The 14,163-nt window shown below is 37.6% G+C and overlaps 1 long non-coding RNA gene across 1 annotated transcript; it reads left to right on the forward strand.

Annotated features, from left to right (window-relative positions):
- Window positions 1-730: 730 nt before the first annotated feature.
- LOC138925270 (uncharacterized) lies at window positions 731-8,688 on the forward strand. Its single transcript, XR_011441191.1, has 4 exons — window positions 731-853; window positions 5,187-5,475; window positions 7,267-7,383; window positions 7,646-8,688. It is a non-coding gene; the product is annotated as an uncharacterized lncRNA (long non-coding RNA).
- Window positions 8,689-14,163: the final 5,475 nt, after the last annotated feature.

Below are 14,163 nucleotides of genomic sequence, written 5' to 3' on the forward strand. Positions count from 1 at the left end.
ATCCTCATGGGTGAAGGTCTAAGTCATCCAAAGTCAGGCCACCCAGATCACCAGAGGTGTTATTAAGACTGAAGAGAATGCAAATGGGTAGTCGAGGGGTGTCTTCGTCAGCTTGGCTGCAATAACCAAATACCATAGACTGAGTGGCTTAAATGACAAACAGTTGTTTCTCACAGTTCTGGAATCTAGGAAGTCCCGGGCAAGGGGCTGGCAGGTTTGCTTCCCAGTGAGGGCTCTCTTCCTGGTTTGCAGACATCTGCCTTCTTGCTAAGTCCCCATATGATGGAGGTTGGATATACTGGAGAGGGAGAGAGAGTGAGAGCAAGCACACAGGCACTCTGGTCTCTTTTTGTCTTCTTAGGATACTAACCCCATGATGGGGCCCAGCCCTCATGACTTCATCTAAACCTAGTTATCTCCCAAAGGCCCCATATCCAAATACCATCACATTGGGGGTTAGGGCTCCATCATATGAATTTGGGGGGGACACAAACATTCAGTCCACAACAAAGAGGGTGATGCTGAACTTCCATTGCAGCCTCTAGCCCTACTGCAGAGTCCATGGCTGTGGATCCTTTCTTTCATGAATTTCCAACAGAAAAAAACAAAAGCCAGAAAAGCACACAAGAATCATGGAGAAGTGCTGTTCCTGATATACGTGGAAGGGATTGGAGGAGAATGAATTCTAAAAGTGAGTGTTCTAAATTCTAAAGTGGGCATTGTGGTTCACCACCCATTTACTAAACTAATTCTTGTTCTGTGAACCGTGGAGTACCGCCACCTGTAGGATACCTCACACCAAGTCATTCCTCTTCCCTGAAGCACACTGCCTCCCACAACTGTGAGCAGGCGTGTAAGTCCTGGCTGGGCTCTGAGTATAAACGGGCAGACTCTGGGGTAGTACCAAGTAGGCACAGATGTCTTTGTAGTACTTCAGATTCCCATTTTATATCACTTTAGTCCTAAATATGCCCCTTTCCCACTCCCTGACACTCATTTTTCATGGTATGTTGCCTTTTTATCATCTCTAAACACTCAAGAAAGGTGTGGAATAAACTCAGTCACTCTGAGGTACAAAAGGCTGAGATAGCTGAGTGGGCTCTACATTTTCTGCACAGAAAGAGTTTCTGTTCCACAAAAATAAAAGTTTTGTGAGCTAAAATAAAACACTAAATATTAAATTCAAGTATCAACCAGTGGGTGAGTGAATGAAGCCTTCCTATAGCACTTTAAAATTTTGTAACTGTTACCTCTTCTTGAAATGTGCATAAAGCCAGTTTTAGGACATAATATACTGAAAATACATAATGACTTTTCCCAAAAGGCTGTAGAGGAGGAAAAAAGGCTTTTTCCTTCTATCTTCCCAGGTTCTCCAGCTGTAATTGAACTGACCAAAGACAGATTAACAGGAGAAAAGCAGACAGCAGTTTATTAGCAGGTGTGTTGTGCACACACACGAGAATACCCAGACACGGAGTAACTCCAAGGGATGGTTAGAACTTGGGCTGAATAACATCTTGACAAAAGAACAATAAATTCTTAGAGAAGTGAGAAAACACAGGAAAAGGACTTCGAGTTTCTAGGGTGGCAAATTGTAGGAAGGCAAATATACGGAAAAGGAAAACTAATAGTAGATGAGGGCTGCCTTTATCAAGGTTTGCCATGGAGATTCCTCTGGTGCTGTCTCCAGGTTCATAAAGGTCTGAAATTGTCTCCAGTAATTAACTTCTGTCCTTCCTGGTAGAGACGAGAGGGGGACAAATTTGCAAATTTCTGTCCTGCTTTTAGGCAAATAGAGGGAAGGCAGAGAGGTCTTCTTGCCTCTGTTTCTCTTCAATTTCCTTCAGCTCAAAATAATCCTTACATCAAAGTAGCATAGTTTGGGGTGGCGTATTCTGATACTCTACAAGGCTGAGAGTTTTGTTTATGAAATAACATCTCTGAATGTGGACATTAAGAAGACCGCTTCTAAGAACATTAAATTGTTGAAGTCTGAATTAAATCCAAAATAGGCAATGCGTGCTGACACTACAAAAGACTTCAAAAGTCTCTTCATCTGCCAAATGTTTCCCAATTTGAACACGGATTTTATTTCTCTCATCAATGCCATGCTGTATTTCCTGAAACCTGAAAGACTGTGGTTGAAAACCAGAAGGAGCATAGAGTGCTACGTATTCTATGCAAATTTTCTGAACAGCACAACACACAGACTTTACTGAACAAAATGGACATTTTCCAGTGACTAAATCCCTAGAATAGAATGACTGGATTTATAATTTAGATCACTTGTATTTTATTTGGTGACTCTGGGGAAGGGAATTTGGGTGGAGATAATAGGTAGCATTTTCTAAGCACTTACCATGTGCCAGGCATGAGCCTAGGTTGTTAATATGGGTTAACTCATTTACTTCTCATGACAGTCCTATTTAATCTCCTTTTGCATATTTTTCACCTGAGGAAACTGGGAGCTATATAAGGATCATGGAAGTTGTCCAAGTTCACACAGCTAGTACATAGAGGGAAGCCAGTGAGATATGTGTGCTCAGCTTGGGGAGATCCTTGACATGTCACATTCTTAGCAGCCTTCTAAATTCTTTACTCACCATCACCATCTCATGGTGTACAATTTATCTCTCTCTCATTAACTCAACAATTTTTCATGACTTTTATATCACAAGTAGCAGTCTGCATCCCTTTAAAAAGTCTCGAATATATATATATGCCACATAAACATCAGTCACATGAGTTCCTAAGGTAATTACACAGACCCTTGATCAATCCCAAGGGATTCTGTGTTTTCTCCCTGTTCCTGCTTGGATGCTTTAATCAGTCTTCTTAAGTGTGAAGAAAAAACACCTGTTCCTCTTTTCCATCAAGCAGAAATAGGCAAAAAAGCAAAAACAAAACAGCTCATTAAAGCAACAATAACAACTGAACAAATAATAATATGCAATTTAAAAACAGAATTCTTTGAAAGTCCTTTCTTCTACTTTAACAAAAATGTTCACCCACACATCATGCTCACTCACACAGGGAAAATCGTGCAAAATGCAATACATTAGATAACACAAGCGTTGTCCATTATAATGAAATGAAACAAGTATCAAAGGCACAATATTCATAAAACACTTGGAATCTATAACCCACTAAAATTCAGGCTTCCAGCCAAATACTACAACAGCTTCAAACATCAGGCAACTTAAGGTGTATGATTTGAAATTGATAATGCATAATTTCCAAAGACCTCTAGATAGGCAAACAGTGGTGATGCAATGAGCTACTTGTGCCAAGTATTTATTTCTTTGCTGTCTGATTGCTCCAGCTCCCCTGAGGATAGGGGTCTATCACCTGCTGTTCCTCAGCTGCTAAGATCAGAGACTCTAACACAGATGGAGCACCTATGTTCTCAGGGCTGCTGCTTCACAGAGATAAGGCTCGCTGGAGAAGTGCTCAGCTTTGGCTGCCTCCAAAAGAGCCTGAACAGCCATCAATAATAAAGAGTTACCTCTCGACTGTTATGTTAACCAACACTCCCTTGCACATGCAGGTGAAATTTGATAAAAGGGAGTTATTTAACTCACTTGAAGTGCCTGGAGCATCATTATTTCTGGTCTTTGCATTATCTCTTTCCTTTTTTTTCTTTTCTCCTCTCCCTGCCCCTCTCCAATCTACTGCCAAAATGCAGTGATTTAAGAACCCAGTGGAAATGCTCGGTCACATTTCTCCACCAGTTGGTTGCCTTGAATGCTTCTGGTGAGCTATTCTTTAGCCACCTTTGTCATTCTGCTGTCACTCAGGGCAGCATATCTCTAAGTGTGAGAACATCGCAAAACTCTACTATGCCCATTCAGAAACATGTATTATGCCCGGTTATGACCCTGCAAAGAAAATAAGCCAACTTCTAGAAGCCAAAGAAACATAGCTGCAAACCCTAGCATCATAGGAATTTATACAGTTCTTAATTTTATCAAAAGGCAAAGATGATTTTCCCAGAAATCTCCTAAATATGCAAATACAAGATCCTCACCTGCTTCCTGCCACTGGAGAGTGGCAGAATCAGATTGTGCCACTCTATAGTATTTCACATGATTCACCAGTTTGACCAAATATCATTACTGACAACAGCTTTTTTTTTTTCCTGTGAAGCAGCACATGGGATGTGCTTAGCTTACAATGAAGGATCAATTATTGCTGTGCACTACCAATGTATTTTCAGTTCCTTTGCTCCTGGCATGTCCTTGTGTATGTACCATGTTCAGTGGCTAATTTCTCCCCTCAGCCTAGGGACTCCGGGAATTCTTGAACAGTAAGTTGAGACGACTTTTATCGGTACACCTCCACACTGAATGTTTTGGCAAACAGTGGGCACAAATGTACCTTACTATACAGAAACAATGATCAGAAATTCACCTTCACGGGATTTTTAAATGGTGAACTGATTCAATATGCAGTGCCTGAGTTAATACTATATATTTATAACCCAGATATTCTAATAAATGTTTCTCCCATGATTTCCTTAATTTCTCTTACAACAGTAGAGTCCTATCTTTTATTTTTGATACAGCATTTTGATTCCCCCGTAAAGTCCAAAGTAACCTGTTTCTTACTGAAAACCATCGTTGTAGAAAAAGTTAAACATGGCCTCCAGAGACTGCCCCACGTGTGCACATTGTGTCACGCAAGTGAAAGAATCTAAAGGGAACTTCGTTTCGTTTCTTCTTTTTCTTAAGCTTATATCGATTTACCTAGACTTTTAAGCCACTCTGCCAAATGTAAATTACAATTCGCATTGCAACTTAAATATTATTACTAACTTATTAGAATTATTTTCAAACATTTGTGTATTCATGTAAGTGTATATATAAATTTTAAACTCCAGCTTAATTATAAGGTGTTAAGGACTTTGCAATTCTTGGGAGGAAATTATTTTCCAGATGAACGCATTTCTAATTTTACATAAAATCCAATTGGAAAATAGCACTGCAGGGCTCTCTCAGCACTCCACATCTTCTCCTGGAGACCCAAATGCTAGGCTACAACCTCGTTTCTATGATTTTCTCGAATCCCAAGGCTTACTGGAGGATCAGGTTTTCCTCTGTAAAGCAATATTTTATAGCCTAAGCATCTTTACCCTTTTCCCCAGATGCAATATTTTATAGCCTAAGCATCTTTACCCTTTTCCCCAGATGTTCACAGTTTCACACCTTGAGATGGTGGAGACCACCAGGCTCTTCTAGTCCACACGTCTCTCCAGCTTGACATCCTCCCAGTGGATGCTCCAGCGCATAACCTCCGGGAGCACGGGTTAAAGCAACAGTCGCCAGTGGTGTCCTGTTTGACACAGTGTGTCCTCTTTCCTCCACTAACTGCTACCTTTAGGAGTAAAAGCTCTAAGAAAATCTTCTTGTGGCCTATGATTTCTCAGTAGCCAGAAAGCTCATTAATACTCTCTTCACTTCCTGTTAAGGATCCACGGTAGGCATGATTTTACATGCAATCAACATCCTCTTGTCCAATGTCATTAATACCCATAAGGGAAGATATAAGAAAGACTTTCTGTGAAGTTAGGAAGCATAGTCCTCAAGACTATCCTTATTTCTAACACCGATTGCAAGCATGAGGTTTCCGAAGACCACCCTCGGGTTTGACAAATCACTAGAAGGATCTATGAACTTATTGAAAGCTGTTATACTCACAGTATGGTTCATCACAGGGAAAGAATACAGAATAAATTCAGCCAGGAAAGAGATCCATAGGGCTGAGTCAGGGAGGGTTCCTAATGTGAAGCTTTCATTTTCTTTAGAATGGATTGTATTACCCTCCTGGCATCAACATGTGACAATACGGGCAGAATACTGCCAACCAGGGAAGCTCATCTGAGCTTTAATGTCCAGAGCTTTTAATGCGGCACCACATTGGACTTTGCACACGGCTGACCTTTAGTCTCCAGCTCATTGGAGGCTGAGTGGACACCTTACGGCCTACAGAGAATTTCTAAAGGAAAAAGAACTCGATGTAAAACTTGTGTGTGTATTTGTGTGTGTGTGTGAGAGAGAGAAAGAGGGAGATGTTCTTTTTGATTTGTTGTTGTATCTTATTTAATAAGGAAGTTAAAACCTATTTTATTAAATCATGTCAAAAGATATATCTCCAAAAGCAGTCAACTCATTTTATTTTCACTTATAAAAGATTTCATTTCTTTTATCTCTAACTTGCAAATTGTATTCTGGCTATCAGACCTACTAGTTTTAGCAATAGATAATCGTTTCTTTCACTGAATATATGAGAAAACAGAATCATGTTGTATAACAAACTAAATAAATTTATTTTTCATTTTTATTTTTGATTCTTATTTAATAATGCTGAAAGACAAAAGTATATGCACTCTTAAAAGTTTATCAAAGGAATATTATGTATTTTTTCAGGTCCCTTGCTTTATAAATGACAAATTTTAGTGACACGCATTACATAGTCTTATTACAATTACATAATGAGAAATAGCATATTGATATATTATCTAATTTTCGTAACTTACAATAAAATGAATAAACTCATTATATCAGATATACAACATTTTAGTCTTGAGTGCACAGCATTTACTAACCTACTTTCAAGATGCGCACCATGATGTGTTTCTCAAAATTTTTAATAATATTCCTCAAAACGTATAACTCATTAATGCAAATTGATAGATGAAATCGGACTTAATGTGACAAAGAGAAAGAACTGGATGTTTGGCTTGAAAATGAGAATTGGCTCTGCTAATTGGGTTGTTTTGTGGGCATTCTTTACAAATTGAATGAGCCTAATCTGCGGCTCCAAAATATCTGACAAAAATATCTTTAAAGTTCAAGATAAGAACATTTAAGAATATTAAATTTATAAGATTGTAACAGGATTATAGTATCTTCATTACTGCAACTCTGTATCAGTCAAGATTCAACAGACGACATGCTACAGTTAGAATTTTTGAGCATGGTTTATTTACAAAGGGACTAATTAAAGGAGAGTAGTGGTTATAGAGGAACCACAAGAAGTAAAAGGGTAACCAGGGCCAAGAGCAGTGAGGCTGTCGCCGCCACTTAGCCAAGGGGACAAGGGAAGGGAGAACATATTGAAACCTGGAAAGAGAGTGAATCCGACAGACAAGGCTGCCTGTAAATGAGCACTGACCTTTGGTTAGGGACGCAATCAGTCGGAGGCAGACTTGAAGTGGAAGGACCCAGAAGAATGAATACGCTGACTTCACTCACTTCTCTCCTTCAGATCTCTTGCTAGGGCTTCCTATTAGCTGAAGCCAGAGAGAAGAGAGAAGGCATGGAAGCCCATTGACTACACGATACAAGTCAGCACATCGGAGGAGAGAGCGGGAAAAGAAGGAGAGTAAGTTCAGAGGGGCCCACAGAAGTTATCCAATACCAGCCCTTTCTTAGTGTGCTAAGTAAGATGCATCTAAGAGAAAGAACAACAGGTACAATAAATTGTCATTTGAAAGTAGCGATAAAATGTTTTTGAGTATTGCTTTGCAGTGAGGGTTCTCCAGAGAAACAACTATAGGATATATATGGATACATAGAAAGAGATTTTTTATGATTGTGATTAATGAGGCTGAGAAGTCTTATGATCTGTTGTCTGCAAGCTGCAGGCCCAGGAGAGCTGATGGTGTATTCCAGTCCAAACCCAAACCCGAAGGCCTGAGAACCAGGAGCACTCTATAGCAGAGGGCAAAGATGGACGTTCCAGCTCAAGCAGAGAGCACAGTCAGCCTTCCTCTGCCGTTGGTTCCGTTCCGGCGCTCAGTGGATTGGATGAAGCCCACCTGCATTGGGGAGCGCCATCTTCTTTACTCAGTCTACTGATTCAAATGCTAATCTCTTCCAGAAACACCCTCACACACACCCCAGACATAATGTTTTACCAGCTATCTGGTCATTCCTTACCTCAGTCAAATTCATACATAAAACTAAGCATCACACCTCCCCAAAATCAAGACAATGGATGATGTTTATAACTGGGTAAAATGGGATTTGTAATTCAGGTTATTTCATGTTCTTTGCTTTCCACAAATCTGAAGCATAACCTAATCAACTTGCCAACGGATTTATAATTAATAATTTTTGATCATAGACTATTATGTTACTTCAGCATGTAATTCTGAAGGAGTTCAAAGAATTGTGTGACATTGTTCAAGTAAAATCCCTTTCATTCCTATGAATTTAATCATATAAACACATTTCCATTCTACTTCAAGTAATAAAATGAAAAATATCAGTAGGATGGATTGGAAACTGTCATAGTCTAGCAATAATTCATATTTATCCATGGATAAGTTCAGTAATCAAAAAATAGCTTTATTAATTTCATTAAGATATGCATTCTAGAAAGTGAATTTTGTGTTAAAATTACTTATTAAATTTGTAATATGTTTATGCTGAGACAAATTGTGTACTAATAACAATTATAATGCGACTCAATCCAGAAGAAAAACAATTTAATAAAGTCCTATACAACAAAATATAAAATTGTAGTGTCTATACATATTCAGTGACAGAATTAAGATGGGGTGTTCAATATAAGAGCTTTAAGCATAGAACAATATTGTATCAGCATGTAATTTAGGTGTGAAAGTGAAATGGAAATGTGAGTTCAAGATGAAAAAATAAAAATAAATGATTTCTGAATTTTAAAGAAGAACTTATTCATATGTATTTTAAATGGTTTTGATGAGGATTTCAAATTATTATGCTCAGGAAAAACAAAAAAAGGAATGATAACTCTCTCCTGCCAGGATTGATCCTGAGCTTGCCGACAGAGCACTAAAGTCTGGTAACGTCCATCCGTTAACTGCATTCCCTCTGTTGTCTCTGATCGTCTATGCCTGGAAAAGCTTCCACAGGAAGTTTGTCAAACCTTCTAAAAATTTACCTGTTTTGTTTGTGTTTCTGAAAAGTTTTTAAGTTTTTTAAGTAAAGATTATTTCTTCACAAAAGTCTTATTGATTACTGTTGAGTTTGTTTTATTTTCTTTTTATTTTATTTGTATTGTGAGCAAAATACTTTTACATTACCGTTTTAAAAAGCCAGTTATTTCTGATAATATTATAACCCTGTGGGATAGAGCAAGCACATGGTATAATCTGTCTTGCGTCTTGCTGAGTTCTCTCTGAAGTTTGGCTACTATGCTAGTTGGTGCACCTATATTTTCTATTTATTATTATGATAATAACAGTTATTATTATCATTTGTATTAATTTTCCATTATTTAGATGACTAAATTCTCTAATCTTCTTAATTGTATTTATCAGAAGAATAATGTGAATAATATTTGATGACTTGGCATTAATTTATTCTCTCTTTATAATGGATTTCCTGTTGATTCCTGATACTCTTGTAATAGATTAAAGATATTTTCTCCTATTCTTAGTTTGTCACGTGATTGATTTTTTAAAAATCAAGAATGCATACTGATGGTTTCGAATTCTTTTGTAGCATCTAAGGATATCTTTATATATTTTTATCTTTTAACCCACTAACATATTAAATTAGGTTGATAGATGTCTAGTTTTGAAAGATTCTTGAATTTTACCTCCAAATAATTCATTTTCACTTTCATCTTTTTATTTTGATTTGTTATATTGTTATTGTTACTTCCAAAATCGAATGTTTATTTACTTTTCAATCATTCTTATTTTCTCCTAGAACATTTAAGGCAATTTTCTTTCGAAAAATTTTAGCTGCATCATTTATTATTTGTATATGTTTTATTTCCATTTTCATTCAATTCTAATACTTTATGATATGTTTGATTTTCTATTTAACCCAAGCAATATTTAGAAACAAAAAAAACTTTGGTTTTCTTTGTTTCTTTGTTTCTTTTCTATTCCACTAATTCCACTGTCCAAACCAGAAAGTACGTAGAAGTATTTTTATTTTCAGCTTTATGATGTCATTGCATTTTCAACAGCATATTCCTAACGTTGTTATAACGGCAAACACTGGCTTACTTAGCAGATCGCTGTTCTCCCATTCTGCTTCCTAACAAAACCCTAACTTTGTTTTGACTCCAATGTCCCTAGTGTAAGAAGATTAATGATCATTAGTCTTGATGGTTCAAGCCCATCTCATTCTCCTGGACAGATCCTCGCTTTCACAGCTGTCCTTGTAGCTGGAGGTGGGCACGTGACCTCGTTCTGTCCTGAGCTGTAACTGGTGGTCTCCTGAGGGAACACCAGGAAGGGATTTCCTCTTAGATAATGGGGGCTGGGCCTGTGAAGATAGCTCTCGCCTCTCCTGCCTCCTGCCATTGAAAGAAATTTGATGTTATGACTGCTGCAGCTGTGGTATTTATTTGATATTTCACAGAACAACCAGAAAATTACAGAAATATTGTAGCAGGAACAGGTATTTCACCCTTTTCTTCATAGCAGCCTTTCTGAATTTTAGCTGCTTGGAATAAGGCCAATATATGCCAACTTTTCTTGATGCCAGTTGCTATCAGGTCATTAAGTTCTGACCAAAGATATGCAACTTCTGATTGTTTCTTTCTCTTCCTTTTCTCCTATTCTTGTCCAGAGTGCAGAAAATATGGCTCTAGCTAAAACAATCCATCTATTCTACAGGGTGAATTGGGCATGGAAGCCACAAAACAATGGTGCAGTAAGATAGAAGCAGGCTAGATCTTTGGAGCGCCTTTCCGGCCATGAACTGGTACCTAAGCTTTTACGTAATAAAGAATTAAATTTCCATATTTTGATCTTCATTTTAATTTTGAGTTTCCTCTCCCTTAAATCTAAAACTAAACTAATACCAATGCTCATTCCGATTCCTGATTTTTTGAGTCACATAATGGAAAGAGTGACTGCTTAATTTCTGGTTCTCATTTAGTGAAATGACACATGTTTTCTTGCGTCTTGCTTGGCTTTTTTGTTACTTGCAGGCAAATCATTCACCATGGTTAAAAAATAAAAGCTTCACAGAAATACCCATAGACTTTGATACTTGACGTCATCAGTCTTAACAAGTTTTCTACACAACAAAAAGAACAGTGCCAATAACTTATTAGGTTTGATTCTGCGGGGATGCAGTCTGAAGCAACATCGTGCTTGAAAATGCACTTACTGAACTGTATTGCTGATTTTCATAGGCCAAGCTTTTAAAGAGGATTAGCCTCTTTACAGGATGATATTTAAACTTACATATTTCATAGCTATGTTATGAATTTTTCAGCATCATGGGATAATTTCCATTTAATTTGGTACTTGACTTTGTATTTATCTGTGTTTGAATTCTAGTATTCAAAAGTCTATTTCTAGCCCATTATGCCCTTTGTCTTATGATAGAGCCCAGATAAAAAGCTCTTAATTTTTCTCATTCAAACAGTTGGATTTAAATGGCATAAATAAAATGTGTGATCCAATGTAGAACATTCTTTTGAGCCACTACAGATCACGAGGATTATGACTGGAGAACCGAATTTACAAAGTTAACATGCATAAAGTTAATTCTTAATTAATTTCATAAAGAATGTTCAAGGGGTAATAAGTAGCCCAAGGAAGACATTTGTTCAGAAAAGCAGGAGACCGTTTCCTTTTCCAGCGAATTTGTATTTCAGGGTCATTCTACATCCTTAACAGGCCATTCTTACCTCTTCTTGAACGTCTCAGAGCTGTGTGTATAAACAGTCTGCTCTTTCACTGCCTTGAGCATGCTGGAGGGTAGTCAAGCTATTTGCTGATCTCTAGCTATGTTTTAACAAAACTTTATTTCATAAAGAGTCCCTGGGCTCAACTCTGAGGCATTTTATGCGTCCTCTGATTGATGCTTCCAGGCACAGCTCTCAGTGATTTAGTAATATTTCAATCCCTGCTAAGTTGTTTCGCTGTTAGATACCCAGTGTGTAGAGCTGCCAGAATATGTGTATTCCTTGCTCTGTGGCCAGGGACTGATTTAATGGTTCCTGAGAGAATTTGATTGTTTGATGGCTCTCCCCACTTCCGTGTCTGCTTTCTGTAGTTTCACAGAAAACTGATTATCTTTGAAATCAGGCCTCCTCCACTGATTCTTCTCTCACCTGAACTTTTTTTTTTTTTTTCCTCAGAACATGGAATTGAAAGGCAATCACACCTGATTTTGAAACTAAGTCCTACTATTATTTAACTTAGGCCATGATACTGACCTCTGAGCCACAAGTTCCGTAAAATACACGGGGATAAGTAAATAAGGTGATGCAACTGTGCCAGGCACATTGCAAACACTGAAGGCTCAGTTTCTCTACTTCTCTTTCCCCATGGTGCAGTTATCAGTAGTCCTTTTGTACTAAAGGACTCATTCATCAGGGGTTTTTCAAAACAAATGTAGTTTTCAGTCAACATTTATACTCATATTTAATCAAGTATTTGTTTCTCTTCCCTTTGTTTCTGACTTACCTGGTTGTTAATTTGTAACTCAGAATTTTCCTGATTAATTGGACAATTATGCATTTTTTAAACTGGAAATACATTGTTGAAATTTAATAATATCAATTTGTTATTCCATTGGGATGATTACATGCATTTTGGAATTTATTGAATATCCATTTTGATGATGAAGTCATTTACTATTAATTTTTATCAATCAGAAGTTGTCAAGCTTGTATTCAAGGTGAGTGTATCTCAGAATGCAGATAACATTTTATATTCAGGTTACGCCAAGCATATTTTTTGCTTCCCTTAAGTTTTAAACTTTGTTTTTCATGAGGTTGGAGAAATGGGCCCTTTATTATTTGGAGTGAATTGCACAATTTTCTATTATCCTGAGGATTTGGATTAAGTGACAAATTTTGTATTCAACAAGACTTTTTATGTCCCCACAATTACCTTAATCTCACCTGGACTTTTGTACTTAGACTTCAGAATTCACAGTCTTCTCTCAGTTCCATAGCAACATTGTTCTAGTTTTACATATAGGGGAATATCCCTCCTATATCTTGTGGGAAACCAGAATATTCCCTTAGCAGTTAGCCATGTAAGCTGCTTCAGCTACTGACCATTGGATTCATGACTTGACCCTTAACAAACCCAGGGCCTAGAAATTGTATGTCCTTTTGAGAATCCCAATGGTGGGCACCTCAATATTTTTAGAGAAATTAAAAGTAATTCACTTCTAGGGATAAGATAAGTTGATTGCAAATATTTAAAAAATTCAAAGCATCTTTTATTAATCATTGTTCAAAGATGTTACTGAAGGAACTCTTCCATAAAAAGTAAAAGTTTAGTGTGCTCCACTTTGGGGGCCCGAGTTTGTGGGTTCAGATCATGGGTGTGGACCTACACCACTCATTAGCCACGCTGTGGCAGTGACCAACATACAAAATAGAGGAAGACTGGCACAGATGTTAGCTCAGGGCAAATCTTCCTCAGCAAATAAAATAAAATAAAATAAAATAAAATAAAATAAATAAAAGATGAGGACTTCTGCTTCCACTTGGGGTGTATGGAGAGAGTTGCAAGAGGATGTCCCTCCACCCCAGCAATAAGAACCCGAAAGTCACAGTTTCTTAAGCTCATGAGCATGCAAAGAATTTTAACCCAGAAAGTGATTAGCCTGACCTTGAAGAGGAGGGCTCCACGGCTGCGTTTATATCTCATGAAACAGCAGCAGGAGGACGAAGAAGACAACAAGCTGTGACTAAGGAGAAAACAGACTTTGAATAAGGTGTTAAAGAATGATGATGGGCTGGGGTGACAGTTTAGAATCCTAGGGAGGCAGAGACAAGGAAAATCTGCAACTACCAGCCAACTCTCTTCCACAAGCTTCACTGAGTGTTTATGAGAAAGAGTGTGAGCAGCACGGGAGAGCTGAGTTTAAGATACTCTAGAGTATTTAAAATCTAATGACAACAATGGATGGTGAGATCTGTAGCATATGCGGAAGTAAATATATGATGAGGGCGCAAAGGACAGGAGGGTGTAACCTGAAGTGGACTGTTGTAAGATTCTTGTTTTGTTTATAACATGGATTATTTTTGGAGGTGGATTTGATAAATTAAAAATGCATAAAAGGAACTACAAAATAACTCAAAAGGGCACGACTAAAAAGTCAACAGAAGAGATAAAATAGAATACTAAAAATATCAATTCACTCTAGAGATGGCAGGAAAAGATGAACAGAGTAAGAAAGAGCAGAC

This window comes from Equus caballus, chromosome 1 (assembly GCF_041296265.1).
Source record: "Equus caballus isolate H_3958 breed thoroughbred chromosome 1, TB-T2T, whole genome shotgun sequence".
NCBI classification, from domain to species: domain Eukaryota; kingdom Metazoa; phylum Chordata; class Mammalia; order Perissodactyla; family Equidae; genus Equus; species Equus caballus.